Source organism: Bos grunniens, chromosome 2 (genome assembly GCF_055505025.1).
Source record: "Bos grunniens cultivar Pamir isolate PY7600 chromosome 2, Bosgru_T2T1.0, whole genome shotgun sequence".
Classification (NCBI taxonomy): domain Eukaryota; kingdom Metazoa; phylum Chordata; class Mammalia; order Artiodactyla; family Bovidae; genus Bos; species Bos grunniens.
This window is the reverse complement of record NC_141166.1, coordinates 113,540,214-113,554,454: the sequence shown is the minus strand read 5'-3', so window position 1 is coordinate 113,554,454 and position 14,241 is coordinate 113,540,214. Positions and strand designations below refer to the sequence as shown.

The window sequence follows — 14,241 nt, the reverse complement described above, 5'->3', positions numbered from 1 at the left end:
TCACTTTCACTTTTCACTTTCATGCATTGGCGAAGGAAATGGCAACCCACTCCAGTGTTCTTGCGTGGAGAATCCCAGGGAGGGGGTAGCCTGGTGGGCTGCCGTCTGGGGGGTCGCACAGAGTCGGACATGACTGAAGCAACTTAGCAGCAGCAGCAGCAGCAGGGAGTTTATGTATCCTGAAAGCAATAGAGTTTTGAGCAAAAGAACAAACAATACAGTAAAATTTGCACTATAGAAAAATCACTCTGGTTCCAGGATAAAGAATGCACAAGAAGGACTTCCTGGTGGTCCAGTGGCTAAGACTCCACACTCCCAATGCAGGGGACCCCGGTTTGATCCCTGGTTAGGGAACTGTATCCCACATGCCACAACTAAGACTCAGCACAGTCAAATAAATAAATTAAAATATATATATTAAAAAATAATGCACAGGAAGGGGGCAAGGAAGCTGGATGCTGGGGAAACAGGAAACTGTTCTAGCTATCCAGGACACAGAATGAGGTCTAAATTAATATTGTTCTGGTAAGACAGAGGGAGGGATGAGTATAAAACAGAATGTAAGAGATATTTAGAAAGTCAGAGGGAACAAGAATGTAACCAGTGGGAGAGAAGCATAAAATAGTAGGATTATTGGAATGATATGGTTCCTAGGCTCATAAAAAATATAAGAGCTCACATTAGCGTCCTCACTCTGTCCATAGGTATCCAGTATGTACCCAGCGCTGTACTCATCAGTATTAACTTTAAGGCAGGAAACAGGGGATCTGGTTTTCTTGGAGCAAGGGTCATGGTTAACTGAGCTTGTCTCTATAAATACTTTATTTCTTAGAAATCTTATTTTTTTTAATTTCCTCATTAATTAATAGATATGTATATACCTAATATAATTGCATTAATACTTTCATATACTTTAATATGTATGATCAGATTGCCAACATCCACTGGATCATAGAAAAAGCAAGAAAATTCCAGAAAAACATCTGCTTCCTTGACTACACTAAAGCCTTTGACTGTGTGGATCACAACAAACTGTGGAAAATTCTTAAAGAGATGGGAATACCAGACCACCTTACCTACCTCCTGAGAAATCTGTATGCAGGTCAAGAAGCAACAGTTAGAAATGGACATGGAACAAGAGACTGGTTCCAAATTGGGAAAGGAATACATCAAGGCTGTATACTGATTACCCTGTTTATTTAACTTATATGCAGAGTACATCATGAGAAATGCTGGACTGGATGAAGCCCAAGCTGGAATCAAGATTGCCAGGAGACAGATCAATAACCTCAGATATGCAGATGACACCACCCTTACGGCAGAGAGCAAACAAGAACTAAAGAGCCTCTTGATGAAGGTGAAAGAGGAGAGTGAAAAAGCTGGCTCAAAACTCAACATTCAAAAACTAAGATCATGGTATCCAGTCCCATCTGCTGCTGCTGCTGCTGCAAAGTCGCTTTAGGAGTGTCCAACTCTGTGCGACCCCATAGATGGCAGCCCACCAGGCTCCTCTATCCCTGGGATTCTCCAGGCAAGAATACTGGAGTGAGTTGCCATTTCCTTCTCCATTGCGTGCATGCATGCTAAGTCATTTCAGTCATGTCTGACTTTGTGCAACCCCATGGAAACAGCCCACTAGGCTCCTCTGTCCACAGGATTCTCTAGGAAAGAACACTGGAGTGGGTTGCCATTTCCTTCTCCAATCCAGTCCCATCACTTCGTGGCAAATAGATGGGGAAACAATGGAAACAGTGAAAGATTTTATTTTCTCGGGCTCCAAAATCAGTGCAGATGGTGACTGCAGGCATGAAATTAAAAGATGCTTGTTCCTTGGAAGAAAAGCTATGACCAACCTAGACAGCATATTGAAAAGCAGAGGCATAACATTGCTGACAAACGTCCATCTAGTCAAAACTTTGGTTTTTCCAGTAGTCATGTATGGATGTGAGAGTTGGACTATAAAGAAAGCAGAGAGCCAAAGAATTGATGCTTTTGAACTGTTGTGTTGGAGAAGACTCTTGAGAGTCCCTTGGACAGCAAAGAGATCCAACCAGTCAATCCTAAAGGAAATCAGCCCTGAATATTCATTAGAAGGACTAATGCTGAAGCTGGATCTCCGATATTTTGGTCACCTGATGTGAAGAACTGACTCATAGGAAAATACCCTGATGCTGGGAAAGATTGAAGACAGGAGGAGAAGGGGACAACAGAGGATGAGATGGTTGGATGGCATCACCGACTCAATGGATATGAGTTTGAGCAAGCTCTGGGAGTTGGTATTGGACAGGGAAGCCTGGCATGCTTCAGTCCATGGGGTCACAAAGAATTGGACACAATTGAGCAATTGAACTGAACTGATAGTTTAATAAGTAGTTAAGTAATATCTAAATAGTATCAGCGACACTGATGGTGGTAAAAGGTACCATTCATTCCATGTGCTAATGTGCTATGTGCTCAGTCACTTAGTGGTGTCTGATCCTTTGTGATCCTGTGGATTGTAGCCCATCAGGCTCCTCTGTCCATGAGATTATTTAAGTCAAGAATACTGGAGTGGATTGCCATGCCCTCCTCCAGGGTATCTTCCTAATCCAGGGTTGAACCTGCATCTCCTGCACCTCATGCATTGCAGGCAGATTCTTTACCTTTGAGACACGAGGGGCTGTATTTAATAAAATGGCAGGAAGGGACTGCAGCAGAACTAGAGATGGGATGCTTAGTGCCAGGAGGTTGTGAACTCTTAAGACTGAGAAGCAGCTTTGATACAGCAGCTTTGATGTTGTCTCTAGATACAATAGTTAGTTATGATTTTAGGAGCTTTATTTTAACAATGGGAATATGTATTTTTGACTAGAAAAGTATTATCTTAATCATGTTCGTCTGGGCATCTTTGGAACTACCGAATGGGAAAAGTTATGCACTTGGCAGGCTCAGTAATAATAAATAAAATGTATTGTGCACTGACTATATGCCAGACGTGTACTCGTTTAATCCTCACACCAATCCTGTAAGGCAGGCTTGGTTCATTTTCTCTAGTTTATAGACAAAATACAAAAACTGAGAGATTAACTTGCCTAAGGTCATAGAACACGTGGCGAGTGGCATAGCTATTTCAGCTTAGACTGAGTTCACACTCTTTACTGCTGTACTGTACCAGACAACATCTGAATAGCCAGCCCCACGTGGTTAAGCACCACATTTGATACCAGGTGATAATGTTCCCCTGCTCCCAATCAGATTAGACACTTGAGATAGGGGCCACTGATCCATTAATACCTTAGTGGTCCCATGGTCACTTTCTTTCTCTTAGTTAATCCTTGTTAATACCAGAAGATAACACTGGCTAGTGGTGAAATAGAAAGCAAATAAATGATGCTCTGAGTCCAGGGCAGAATGAGGACTACTGTGAGCTAATGTCACAAAGAAGCAGAAGAGACCAAATGGCCAGTAAGAAAACAGGGTTGCAGACTTCCCTCGTGGTCCAGTGGTTAAGAATCCACCTGCCATTGCAAGGGGCATGGGTTCGATCCCTGGTCTGGGAGGATTTCACATGCTGTGGAGCAACTGAGCCTGTGTGCCACAACTTCTCCGCTTGTGCTCTGCAGGAAGAGAAGCCAGCACAATAAGCCCGAGCACCTCAACTGCAGAGCAGACCCCACTTGCCACAACTAGAGAAAGCCTGTGCAGCAAGGAAGACCCACTATACCCAGAAAAAAATAAATAAATAAAATTTAAAGACAAGAAAATAAGATTGCTTAGGGCAGCAAGAAGAATTATCCAAAATTCCAAATTTTAGAAACTATAAAAACTGGCTGCTATTAGTTCAGTCTGCTACAACAAAGATACCATAGACTGGATGACTTTAACAACATTTACTTCTTTTAGTTCTGGAGACTGGGAAATGCACAATCAAGGTTCCTGGCAAGAGTGTGCTTCCTGATTTGAGATGGCCTTCTTGCTATCCTAACAGGGGAGAGCAGAGATAGAGAAGCAATTTCTCTCATATCTCTTCTTCTAAGGGCACTAATCCTATTCATGAGGGCTGTACTCCCATGACCTCATTCCTTCCAGAAGGACCCACCTCCACATACTGTTTCACTGGAGATGGAACATCAACACATGAATTTCCCAACATATGAATGTCCCAACATACGGGACACAAACATTGGCTTTATAAGTTCCTAAGTGGAAACTGGTAAAGACTGGTTATTCTAGTTACTGTCTTTGATGACTCTGAAAGATCTAGTCTAATTTGTCACCAGAGTTGTGACGGTAGTCTACTCTCTAGGGTGAGAGCTTGGTCAAGCTGTGTCTCTTTGGACTCCTCTTTTTCATATTAGAGCCTGGAAGGCGAGGTATGCTACTGTATGGGTATCCTGTGGCTGCTGTTAAAAATGATCACAAACTCTGTGGCTTAAAACAATAGAAATGTATTCTCTCAGCTTTGGAGGCCAGAATTCTGAAATCAAGGTATCAAGAGGACTGTGCTCCCTCCAGAAGTTCTAGGAGTGAGTCTCTGTTCCTTGCCTCTTGCAGTTTTGGGTTGCTGTCCTCATTCTTCGGCTTATGGTTGCTCACACCATTCTCTGCCTCCATCTTTGCATGACCTTCTCCTCTGTGGCTGTGACTCCTCCTCTTGTGTCTCTTATAAGGACACTTGCCATTGGGATCAGGGCCTATTTGGGTTATCCAGGATGGTCTCATTTCAAGATCCTTAACTTAAATTACATCTGTAATTTCCAAATAAGGTAACATTTACAGGGCTTGGGTATCAGGAAAAAGACAGAATTATAGTTGGGAGATTTCAGCACTCCTCACTCAGTGAGTGATAAAATTAACCAGAAAATCAGCAAGGGTATAGAAGATCTCAACACCACCGACCAACAGAACCTAGTCAACATTCATATAACGCTTCATTCAACAACAGCATGATACACATTCTTTTAAAGTGTCCAGAGAAACCAAACCATATCCTGGGTCATAAAGCAAACTTTGAAATTAAAAAGAATGTGATTTATAGAAAGGGTATTATATAACTATGATGGAATCAAACTAGAAATAAATAACAGAAGTCTGGGCTTCCCTGGTGGCTCGGTGGTAAAGAATCTGCCTGCCAATGCAGGAGACGTGGGTTCCATCCCTGATCCGGGAAGATCCCACGTGGCCAGCAGCTAAGCCCACACACCACAACCACTGAGCCTCGGATTCTAGCTGCAACTACTGAGCCCAAGTGCTGCAACTGCTGAAACACACACGCCCTAGAGCCCGTGCAGTGCGACAAGAGAAGCCGCTGCAATGAGAAGCCTGCGCACCACATCTAGACAGTAGCCCCTAAAGAGAAGCCCGTGCAGCAACAGAGACCTGGCCCGGCCAAAAATAAATAAATACAATTATTTTTTTTTAAAGAGAATCATAAAGAGGTAGCCTCAAATTCTGCACGTAAGTTCTGCCCAAATCTTTGGCTAATTCCTAAACTACCTGCACGTGAGAGATCCAAGAAGTTCATCTATGGCTTTAAAAACTAAACAGAGATTTCAGCTGCTACCAACTGCAGGGGAGTCTGAGTGTGGAGTTTGAAGTAGGCCCAGTTAACCTCCCGTCAAAACAAATAATCAAGACTCTTTGGAAAAACAGAACAGAATCCAGAGTTTCTACAGTGATTATTTATGTTTTGAATAAAACCCCAAATCACTAGACAAAGGGGGAAACTCGCATGACTCATCCATAATCAATGCAGACTAACTTCAGGATTCTGCAGATACTGAAGTTAGCAAAGGAAGATTATAAAAGTTATTAGGACTAAGCTTACTTTTCCTTTATGACCTTAAACAAATAAGAGCTATCAGTAAAGAAAGCAAAAGTATAAAAATACAACCAAATGGAAATTCTAGATTTGAAATATAAATAAAATATCTAATGGATAGACTTAAAAGAATACTGGTTATGATGTCATAATAAGTGAACAAAAAGAGAGATAATTAGAAATTATCCAGTCTAAAGAACAGAGGATAAAAGACTGGGGGGAAAAACAAAGAACAGAACAGAAAAGGGACTTCGTGACTTATGGGAACAATATAACAAGTTCTAATATATGAGTAATTGGAGTCCTAGAAGGAAAGCACAGAGAGAATGAGGCAGGGAAAAAAATAGTTGAAGGAATAATAGCTGAAAATTTCCCAAATTTATAGATTCAAGAAGCTCGGCAAACCCTAAGCAGAACAAATACAAAGAAAACCACACCTGTGATATCCTTTGTAAATTTTCTGAAAACCAAAGATGAAGAGAAAAACAGTTTAAAAACATATACAAGAAAATACAAATGACCACTGACTTCTCTTCAAAAGTATTTGTGTTTCCAAACACAGCATCATTGTGTTTTAGCATAATTCAATTTTAACACAGCACCAACTAGAAAAGACAGGGTAAGATGTCCATGACACGAGGCCCTTAACAGAATCATCAAGGATTTTTTCTTCAGTCCATCCTTCAGAGAAGATCAAAGAAACCAGTTACTCCACAGTGAAATGACTAAAAACCTAGTTAAGAAAATAAAATTTTGCCTTCATTGTATAAATAAAAATAAGCACTAGGTAGTCATACCAATCCTTAAAAAGCCAGGGTAGAAAACTGGTAGCAGAGAGTTTAGAAAAAGGAGAGCTGATTAAATTGGATTATCATCCTGACAGCCCCTTTTTCTAATCTCTAGTCAATGCTGCCTCCCTGGGGGTTTATTTTCTTTATATTCTTTGGATATCAAAGTGGTTACTTTTCAGGTGCTATGGACCTGATCTAGGACCTGAGTTAGACGACTTAAAAGAAAATTTTGTAACTCTCCTCAGGATCAAGATCAACATACGAAAATAAAAAAAAAAAGGAAATAATAGACATTTCTGAAATTGAAGTTTCATCAGAGACATTCAAACAAATCAACTTATAGATGTATTTTAAAACTACCTTCAAAATGGTTGGAAATAGAAAGCAAAAATCAAATAACATTTATCAGAAGTGGAATTTAAAAGGTTATACTGATTCTTACAAAATTTAATAAAGTATTAGGATAAAAACATCTTAGAGAACCAAAGATAGAACTTCTTAGAATGGCTGTATTCTCAACAACCTTTTACATTAAAGTTACAAAAACTGGTTCTAACAATGGCACTGGACTGAAGGCCTTAAGCCTTTAAATTCTCTAACCCCTATTCCCTGTCCTGACTTCTCTTCCTTACTCTAGATTTCCATTCACCACTGTCTCAGGGTCAGAGGAAGTATGTTACCGAAAAGAATCTTCCTAACTTCAGTATTCCCAGAACTATTATTTCATGTTTTGCCATAACTGTATAACCCGTCTACTATTAGTGCTAATTAGTTTTCTTTATATGGACTCACACTTATTTTACTTGTATAAAACTTAAAATTATAGCTACAATTGGAAAAGCAGTATAATGGGCTGTCAATAAAATGATAGATGGATAAAGTATGAAACATGATTATTAAGTTCTAATTAGATTTTATTGTCTTCTAAAGTGTGAGACATGATCTCTTGGACAGAACAAAGAGTGACGTTTAAAAAATAAATAAAAAATTACAAAAAAAAAGAGTTACGTTAAATAACAATATCTAACTGAGATGTTCTCATTGATAATAAGAAAGACTTTTAAAGGATTAAGAGAACTGAGACTTATGTAGTGTTGATAGTGGCAGAGTAACCACCACTGGAATAACTCTCACACTGCTAACAGTTATAAACTGTGGACAAAATGTAATCAACTATTTGAAGATACTGGAGAGGGGCCACAGCAGGCGAAAACTGGAGGGGCCTTCAAGCCTTAAAAAGGGGAACTACACTCACTAGATGAAATCCACTCACTCAGGATGTTCCCGTGTCTAGGCTGCATGGGGCAGCTAGACCTGCAGCAGATATCCGCAGTTTTATTGGCTTGTGGTGTCAGGGCTAAAAAGCTAATAGAGGAACTAAAACTGAATAGTAAAAAATATGATCTCCCAACAGAAGGATAGAAAGGAGAAATAAAGGAATAAAAAAGAGCCAAGACACAGAGAAAATAGCAAAACCAGTGGAACTGAATTGAACACACCAGGAATTACATCAAATGTAAATGAATCTAACAAACCAATTGAAAAACTGGAATTATCTGACTAAATAAAAAAGGAAGACCTAACTCTGTGCTGTCAACAAGAGACACAAACTGCCCTGGTGGCACAGTGGGTGCAAGTCCGCCTGTCAATGCGGGGGACATGGGTTCGATCCCTGGTCTGGGAGGATTCCATGTGCTGTGGAGCAGCTAAGCCCAAGAGCCACAACTGCCAAGCCTGAGTGCTGCACCTGCTGAAGCCCATGCACCGAGGGCCCGTGCTGCACGAGAGGCCACCACAGCGAGAGGTCCATGCCCCACAATGAAAAGTGGACCGCACGCACCACGGCTGGAGAAAGCCCAAGTGCAGCAGTGAAGACCCAGCGGAGAAAGCCCGAGTGCAGTAGTGAAGACCCAGCACAGCCAAAAATAAATGAATAAGCATTAAAAAAAAAAAAAGACCTTAATACAGGACAAATTCAATTTCAAAACAACATGTATTACCAGCGATAAGAGGAATATTTTATAATGATAAAGGGATTGTTTCACCAGGAAGACATATAATTCTGAAATGTATGAACCTAATAGCAGAACTTCAAAACGTTAAAGAAAAAGCTGATAGAGCTAAAGAGAGAAATAGAGAAACTCACAATCATAGTTGGAGATTTTAATATCCCATCTCAGAAATGGACAGAATTAGACCAAGACACAACCACACTCAAAAAACTAGGATATGAAGAATATGAAAAAACATCATTAAGTAACTTCACCTAATTACATAATTAACATTTATAAAACATGTTATCCAGCAACTGTAGAGTAGCGGAATACATGTTCTTTCAAGTGAAAATGGAATATTTTTCATGATACACATTATTTTAGGTCATGAATTCATAATTCTCAATGAACTTCAAAAGAAATTGCATTTTACCTAATCTATTCCCTGACCACAAATAATTCAACTAGAAACAACAACGTTAAGATAACCAGAGAAGTCTCAGATATTTGGAAATTGAACTGTGCACATATAAATAATCCCTGAGTCAAAGAAATCACAAAGGAAAAATTACTTTGGACAATGATGAAGAAAGTACAATGCTTATTGTACTTATCCCCTTATTGTATTGTTATCCCCTGCTTTTCAAAAGTTTGCTTTATAACCACTTCGCTTTTACCTGTTTTTCACAGTGGAAAGAAAGCCAAAGAGGATTTTCACTTTTACCAAAAAAGATGAAAAATGACAATAACATTCAGCACTTACTTTGCAGCCAGCCACCAACCACCATTATAAAGGTGGCGAGCAACTGGAAGCAGCTACAGTGGCCCCACCAACCTCCCCCGGGAACAACAGTCAGCATCTCAGCAACAAACCGCCGTATTTGAACTGTCTGTGCTGTATCTCAGTTTATTTTGTGCATTGGTTAGCAAGGTGTGTCCTAAGGTGATTGTTTCTTCACACCATTTCAGGTTGTGAAACATTTCAGAGGAATGCTGTCCTTTCAAACAGTGAAGGGAAAACATATTAGAACAGGTGAAATGAAACAATGGCAATAGAAATTAGAATGAACGGTGATTGCCTGTGAAACGCGGGGATTACCTGAAACATGGCACTCAGGCATGACACGTTCTTAAGTTAGGAAACGTTTGACTTGATCTGACATTTTAAGGAACAGATCATCTGAGCCCATGGGCAGTAGTGCCATCATCTCCTATGACTCCCAGTATTATATCTTCAGCCAAAACTTTTCCTCTGAACTTGAAACTTGTATATTAAACCATCTACTTAATGTCATTTTGAATATAACATACCATAATAGATCTCCGATTCCTTCCTCAAAAGCCACTTATCTCCACATCTTTCCATCTCAGTAAACAGCATCATTGTCTACTCCGTTGCCCAAGCTAAAAATCAAGTGTTATTCCTGCTTTCTCTGTATCCCTTATTTCTCATATCTAATGTGTCACCAAATATTGTTGCTTCTACTTCCACACATAGGTCACAAGCCCATCTACTTCTGTGCATTGCCACTACCACTGTTCTTGTCTAAACTCTTGTCTAAAATCCCTCTGGATACTCCAGTGACTTCCTCAATTACATATTTACACAGAACCACAGCAGTTTTTTAGAAAATAACTTGGATCATTCTCCAGTTTAAAAATCCTTCCAGGGACTTGCCTGGTGGATCAGTGGCTAAGACGCTGAGATCCCAAAAGAGGGACTCTGGGCTTGATCCCTGGTAAGGGAAAGTAAAGTGTTAGTCGCTCAGTCTGACTTTGAGACCACAACTGAGCAACTAACACTTTCCCTGACCAAGGATCAAACCCAGACCTCCTGCACTGGGAGCTCAGTCACGGGGAACTAGACCCTAAATGCCGAAACTAGGAGCCGGCGTTAGCCAAAAAAAAAAAAAAATCCTTCATTAGCTCTCCCTTCCTCCAGTCCTGCCTGCCTCCTCCATCTCATCCTAAACCAGTGACTGCCGTGCTCAAATGTAATCCAGCTACAGGAACCTCAGACTCGTAACCATCTCAAAGTCTTTGCACAGGCTCTTTCGTCTGCTTGAAAGGACCTTTGTACTCCTTTTCTGCCTTCAAGTCTAAATTCAAATGTCACCTCCCTTGAGCCTGTATTACATTCAGAGGACTGTCCTCCACCCTATTATATTCTATCTCAGGACGCTTTGTCTTCACAGCCCCTCTCAGAATCTCAAGTTTTCATGCTTACTTGTTTACAGTCTGTCTCACTCACTGCTCCCAACATACACAAGCACACACTCATGTACACATACATGTGCACACCCACATCCAAAACCTACCTGGAATGTAGTCTAGAACAGAGATCCCATCTGTCTTATTCATAGTCCTCATCTTAGTACCATGGCTGGTACAGCGGTTCAGAACATATCTCCCACTTTGGCATTTATTTTGAATTAAAGGCACTGGAGAAACAGCCAGTACGAGAAGGACACTCTCACCTTCCTTTGTCCCCTTACTAAGCAGGAGATAAATCTCCCATGTGATAAAAAACAGGAATGAAATAATGCCATTTGCAACAATATAGATATACCTAGAGATCATCATACTAAGTGAAGTCAGAAAGACAAATACCAAATATCATTAATACGTGGAATCTAAAATAAGACGCAAATGAACATATCTATAAAACAGAAACAGACTCAGACATGGAGAACAGACTTGTGGTTACTGAAGGCGGTGGGGAAGACAAGAACTGGGAGCTTGAAATGTGCAGATGCTAACTAGCATAGAGGACGGATAAACAAGATCCTACAGTACAGAACAGGGAACTATATTTAATATCCTGTGATAAACCAGAATGCAAGAGAATATGAAAAAGACTAAATATAACTGAGTCACTTTGCTGTACAGCAGAAATTAAAAAAAAAGTACTCCCTGTGAAAGGTGCCCTCAGTGTACCTGGAATAGGCATCCTCACCACCAGATACAGGGAATTTAGGGCCAAAAAGGCTGGATAAACAAATCTTGTTACTTCGTCACCATTTATTACTTCCAGCCCAAACCCCTTTGTCTTGTCAATTCTTCACAAATCTATTGTTTCTTTGTCTAAAAGTTATAAAAGCATCCTGCTCTGGTCATGTCTTTCAGTCTCTTATCTTTGCGGGGCTTTTGTACAGGAATGGAATTAAATTTTCCTCTTGTTAATCTTTTCATTACAGGGGTTGGGAAGATCCCCTGGAGAAGGGATAGGCTATCCACTCCAGTATTCATGGGCTTCCCTGGTGGCTGAGACCGTAAAGGATTCTCCTGCAATGTGGAAGACCTGGATCCTTGGGCTGGGAAGATCCTGGAGTGAGGGCATGGCAACCCACCCCAGTATTCTTGCCTAGAGAATCCCCTATGGACAGAGGAGCCTGGTGGGCTACAGTCCATGAGATTGCAAAAGTTGGACACAACTGAGCGACTGAGCACAGCACTCATTCAAGAACCTAGAAGGGTAGAGGCAAAATTATTTTCCCCCTCTACAGTGACATATAGTGAATATTGAATAAATTAAGGTAATACCTGGGGATGCCGGGACAGCCAACTGAGAAGTTTCTTGGTTAAAATACATAGAACATCTCTGTTCTGACAGTCTCCTTTTTCTTAAAAACTAGCAAGGCTTCTTTTCTTTCAGTGAGAAAGAGGCTGCATTTGTCACTTTCATTTCTGACAATTGTAAAAAGGAAGAATCACCCCACACAGCCTGGGAGAAAAAATAAGTCTCTGGACTATTTTTCAGGCTAAAATTTTTTAGGCTCCTATAGATAGGGAGGTGGGCTTCCCAGGTGGCTTAGTGGTAAAGAATGCCAGTGCAGGAGATGCATCCATGGCTTCAATCCCTAGGTTGGCAAGAGATCCCGGGGAGGAGGAAATGGCAATCCACTCCAGTATTCTTGCCTGGAGAATCCCACGGACAGAGGAGTCTGATGGGCTACAGCCTGTGGAGTGGGAAAGAGTCAGACATGGTAGAAAGGAGAAGAAGAAACTCAGTGCTGAGTACAGAATGAAGGAGACTATGGAGTGGCTGAATCCTCTCCCTGCCTCTTATCCCCCTGCCGCCAACCCCCCATCCCCCACCCACACAGCTGCTTCCTGGTCAGCGGGCGACCTGAACACACACACACACAGCCGTGTCGTTCCCCTACTTGGAATTCTTTAATGGCTTTCAATCTACCACTGAATAAATCTTCAAGGATTTCACCCCAGCTCAGTTACCGATTGGTTGTTATTTGCTTGTCCTTTCATGTGACAGCCTGGTTTTCACTTCTGAAAACTCCAGCATCCACCATGTACTCTTATCTCTTGGTTTCTTTAATCCCTTTCCCAAGACTGGCTGCCGAATGGGGCGTAAATATTTCCCAGGGAAGCTACATAGCCCCTTTTACAGGCAATCTTTCTCACTTCCTCTGCCCATGCTAAAGATGCCAGTGTTCTGGGGCTCGTTCGAGGTGCCCCACATGCTCTCTGTGATCACATCCAACAGACTTGTCTCTTTTCTCTCCTTTCCTCCTCTACTCACCCCTCTTTGGGCCAAGTCTTTAGAGTTATAAGAAAGCCTTCCCTGGTGGTCCAGTGGTTAGGACTCTGCAGTCTCAATGCAGGGGGCCCAGGTTCAATCCCTAGTCAGGGAACTAGATCCTACATGCCGCAAAGAACAATTCGCCTGCGGCAACTAAAGATGCCATATGCTGCGACTAAGACACAGCGCAAAGAAAGAAATGCGGTTTTTTAAAGGCAAATAATTTCAGAGGCAGAGTAAAGGTAAATGTCACTTGGGAGCAATGTATTTGTTTATCCCCTTTCTCCCTACAAGCTGGGACACCCTAGAATTGGCCAAGGCTTCCGTCATTGCAGGGCAGCCCAGCTACAAACATCTCACTCTGCCCCTCGTTTTCGCACTTGGCCCCAGGCTAATTCCTGTTCTCAGAAAGTGTGCCAGAAATAGCAGACAGCGGGAAACAATAGGTACTCTTTGGTCTTAAGCGGTTTATTTGCATTTCGAAAAAGGTTCCTTCCTAGAAAATACCTGTCTCAAAGAGCTTTTGTCTTAGAAAGAAAGATCCTCGGAAAGGTCGTTTTCTATCCAGCTTTCTAGACTTAGGTGTTACTTTTTCTGAGCCCCCATCAAGACTCGTTTCATTTCCCATTCCCCTGCCCCCAGTCATTAAGATCCTGGAGAATGGGGATTTAGTGTTGCTAAGGCCTAGCATGAGAATGGAACGGAGCTTCATTTTTTTGTACAAACTCTAAAGGGATTGGTAGTGGTTGCCTGGAGCTCAGAGAAGGACCATGATCCTGGGGAGATGGAGAACGGCAGCCCCCCCAGCATTAGGGCCTCCTAGGAATTATCGGGGCCTGGGGTAGGCTGCCCTCAAAGGCATATTGATGATTTTGGATTAAAGTTGCTTAAGAAATGGCCAACAGAAGAGGGACACTCTGACCCTCCTCTCTTTCTCCCTGAAAGCAGGAAATCTCTCCCGTGAAAAGTAGATTTCCTGCATCTGGAGATCAAACACCCTTACTGCCAAAGATAGGAAATTCAGGCTGAGATGCCTATTTACACAAACCTTTTTACCTCTTTAAGTTACTACCCCAAGCCCAAATTCTGTGTTGATTCTTCGCTAATTGGGCGCCT

The 14,241-nt window shown here is 41.5% G+C and overlaps 1 protein-coding gene and 1 non-coding gene across 6 annotated transcripts in view; one reads left to right on the top strand and one right to left on the bottom strand.

Moving 5' to 3' along the window:
- The window catches only part of CDCA7 (cell division cycle associated 7), a 37,037-nt gene that overhangs the window by 21,230 nt on the left and 1,566 nt on the right, over positions 1-14,241 (bottom strand). The window lies entirely within an intron of this gene.
- On the top strand, positions 13,165-13,237 carry TRNAE-CUC (transfer RNA glutamic acid (anticodon CUC)). Its single transcript has one exon. It is a non-coding gene; the product is annotated as a tRNA-Glu (tRNA).